The following is a 3,509-nucleotide window of genomic DNA, read 5'->3' on the forward strand; positions in this document are numbered from 1 at the left end:
TCTGTTTTTTACTCCATACATTTTACATTCCTGTGTTTGTGGTTGTCTTTAAGAGCTAAGACCTAAGACTGCAAAGGTATAATGAATGGTTCCCACCTCCTCTCCTCATGGAATCTGAATATTTCTGTATCTGATGTCCTCAGGCTGTGGCTCATGGAGTGTATGGTCACATCAAAGAGGCTAAAATACATATATTCCCCATAAGAAATTGCTGTACTTGCCAAAGAGGGCTTATGAGGTCAAAATGAGAGGAATTGTAGCTCTGTAATTATAAATGGGAGAGTTTGTGGTTGCTGTCGTGGCTAAAGTGGAAGACACTGGGGATCTGGGACATTTTCTCTAGTAAGATGTCATACTGTTGGAGGGAGACAGGAGACCAAGAACTGAGATTTATAGAGCCAAATCAGAGTCGCCTCTATAAATAGCAAATTTGGTAGACATTGAGGTAATCCTTCCCCATTAGGCAGCCTTGGGAAGGTCCCTGCTGAAGCACTCAGCTATTTCTGGCACCTCACTTTAAGAAAGCTGGGAAGAGACCAGCAAAAGCAATCGGCAGCCTCAGAGGCACAGTCCCCCAGGAGAGCCCGAGGAATCTGGCCTGCTCAGTGTGAGAGGGCACAGCTGGAAGCATGCTTGTGGTCTTCCTTTACATTGACTGGGAAGAAGACAAGAGGAAATGGACTTAAGGGGAAGTTGGAAAGATTAATGCTAGAAAATAAAAAAAACTTTGAAGATCAGTAAGCATTTAACAGATTGTCTAGGAAAGTTTATTAAGATCACAGTAGACAGATACCTGTTGTGCAGTGTAGGGACATCTGAGTCTTCACTTTGTGTGCTGTTCTATCACAACCCACAGAAACCCCAGTTCTCAATTTTCTAGAACCTCTTGTTCTCCAGGGAGTTCTTTCCTGAGGTAACCTATGAATAAAAAAGGCATTTGGCATACTTGTACTACTCAGGGTTCATCCAAATATAATGACTGTGGGGAAAAGGGATGACATGCCCATGCCCATGTAATGAAAGCCTCACTTCTTCTTGGGTAGTGATGATAGCTATTTGTCCTTCTTCCTCTCCTGTCATTTTTACCAGTTGCACACAGAAGATTCATTGCTGAGATTACTGTGTAAGAACACAGGATGAGACAGTCCCTGTCTCAAGTGACAGAGTGTCATTCTCTGAGACAAGACATGGGAACCGAGTATGATCAACAGCAAAAAAAAAGAACAAAACGCTGGCTAAGGAGAAGGATGATTCTGTACATTAGCCATGTAGGAGTGTTCTGCTGGTGAGGAATGTTCTGAAGTCTTGGAGAAAATCTCTATGGCATGGCAATAGATAAAGAAGGTGTATATTCAAACATGTAAAAAAAGACATTTACCTCTGAATCATGGGAAACTGTTCAGTGCTCAGGTAACATCCACAGGAATGGCTTCGGGACACGTGACATTCATCAGAAAGATATTATCAAAAATGGTACTGTCAAAACCCAAGTGGGACAATGTATAGAGTCAGTCCCAGTTGAGGCTTCAGGATATAGCTCTATCCTCTTCTTCCTGCAGAGAATATTAGCATTTCTGATATGTATGATATAGCCATATCCCCTTCTTGCACAAGATACTAATCATTGCTGATGTGTCTGAGACTCTCCTGTAACGTGGTAAAATCAGTGTGCACTGAGTGACAGCTACAAAGGTGGTCAAATGTGAGGAGAGGATTCAAAAGTACCACAAGATACAGCAAGAGGTGAATCCTGCTTGCGGGCCTTGCCGCTATACACAGCAAGTACAAAAAAGCTCTTTTTTATATGTACCCCATAGATGTGACTTTAGTGAGTGTTGTGCATTTGAGTCTCCGTTAAAGGCAATATCTGTGGTGTTTAGAGTTTTCTGTGAAACTAAAAAAAATAAGCTATGAAGTAATGACAAATTCTTGTCAGTACCTGTGCAAAACTACCCAGTAGCGTGGAAGGAACAGCAGCCAAGTACAATGCAGAGGAAAATAGCACAAAGCTCCTGCTAGAGAAATTGTGTGCCCTATGCTGGCAGTGAAGCTGTTAACTGCCTGTCGGAAAGATCCGTGGTCTCCAGGACTCCAGCAGCAATGGATCAGCAGCTGGCAGCCTGGTTCACATCCAGCAGGAGAATCAGCAAGAGAGGAAGACTAAAAGGGATATGGTTTATTCTCCCTGTTTATTTGGTGCAAATGTTGTAAATGTATGAGACAACTCAAATACATAGCTAATAAAATACCTTTGCTCCTGCCTAAACTGAAAAGCACAAGGTGGAGAAAGTAGTTGCTGTGTTGTTTAACGTGTGCCGTAGAAATAAATTCATTAACTTTTACAGATAGCCTTTTTTTTTCCCCAAAGTTACACTAATTTTTTTTCTAAAGTTACACTTTTTCCTTAAGAAAAAGGGTTACTCTTGCTGAAATATCATCCTTATCCTAATTGCCTATGCCTCGGGTGTTGTCTGACAAGTAGCTTGTTCTCTTTGATTCTCAGCCAAGATGCTGACACAGCAACTGGTTTGTTTCCTGTGGAAGAGGAAGAATAGTACAAAGGAACAGCTTTCCTATGTGCCAAAAAGCAAAAGGATCTGGGGACAGGAGGAAGCTGTAGTCCAGCAGTCAGGCATGTGAGAGCCCATTGGGAACCTGTGAACAGGACGCTCCAAATTCAGGGGTCAGACTGTGCCTTGCAAGCAGAGCCCATGTTGCTGTAGGGAGTGATGGGGGGGGAGCTCATTGCAAGCAAAGCCCCCAAAGCAGTTGGGGTTTAATGGGCTCCGATCCTCTCACACCTCTGAGGAACATGTGCTGAGTGGCATTTCTAAAATTAAAGCTTAGGAGGTGTTACATGATCTACAATGCTGTGTACACAGTGCATCCACAGTACGTTTTCCTTCCACAGTGAGGCAAATTTGGCCTCATATTTAGAAGAACTCAATACACTGCGATGTTTCAAAATTAAGCCTTCAGTGTCCTCAGGCACTGAGGTCCTCAGGCACATCTCCCATTGCACTAGTGCCTTTCCCACATGCCTCCTTTCCACATTTTCTCAGTGAAGGATGTGGAGGAGGTACCAGAAAGAAGTAAGATGTGGTGGTCTAAGATGCAAGACCTCTTGTTCTATTCTGTTTTCATCCTGGGGTTTTCAAGTTCTCCAGTCTGATTCTCAGATGTTTTTTCAAGTAGCCTATGCATATTATCCAGAGTTAAAAGCCATTCTCCTGCCCAGGAGTAAACTAATGGCAAAGCTGGATTATTAATGTAGGATAAAAAGTGAGCTGATTGACTAGAAGAGACACTTGTTAACCTATGCCACTTTAACAAGATAAAATCCAAGTTTATTTGCAACAGCTCCTTGCACAGAAAAAATCAGCAAATGCTAAAACATAGGAAATACTCTAATCTTAACGGCAGAATTAGGATGTTCATAAGCAAGAAGGAAGAAAGGAGAATGCAATTAATTTTCTTTTCTTCCTGGAGGATTGAACATCATTTAAGTC

Source organism: Chlamydotis macqueenii, chromosome 2, assembly GCF_036417535.1.
Source record: "Chlamydotis macqueenii isolate bChlMac1 chromosome 2, bChlMac1.mat, whole genome shotgun sequence".
Taxonomy (NCBI): domain Eukaryota; kingdom Metazoa; phylum Chordata; class Aves; order Otidiformes; family Otididae; genus Chlamydotis; species Chlamydotis macqueenii.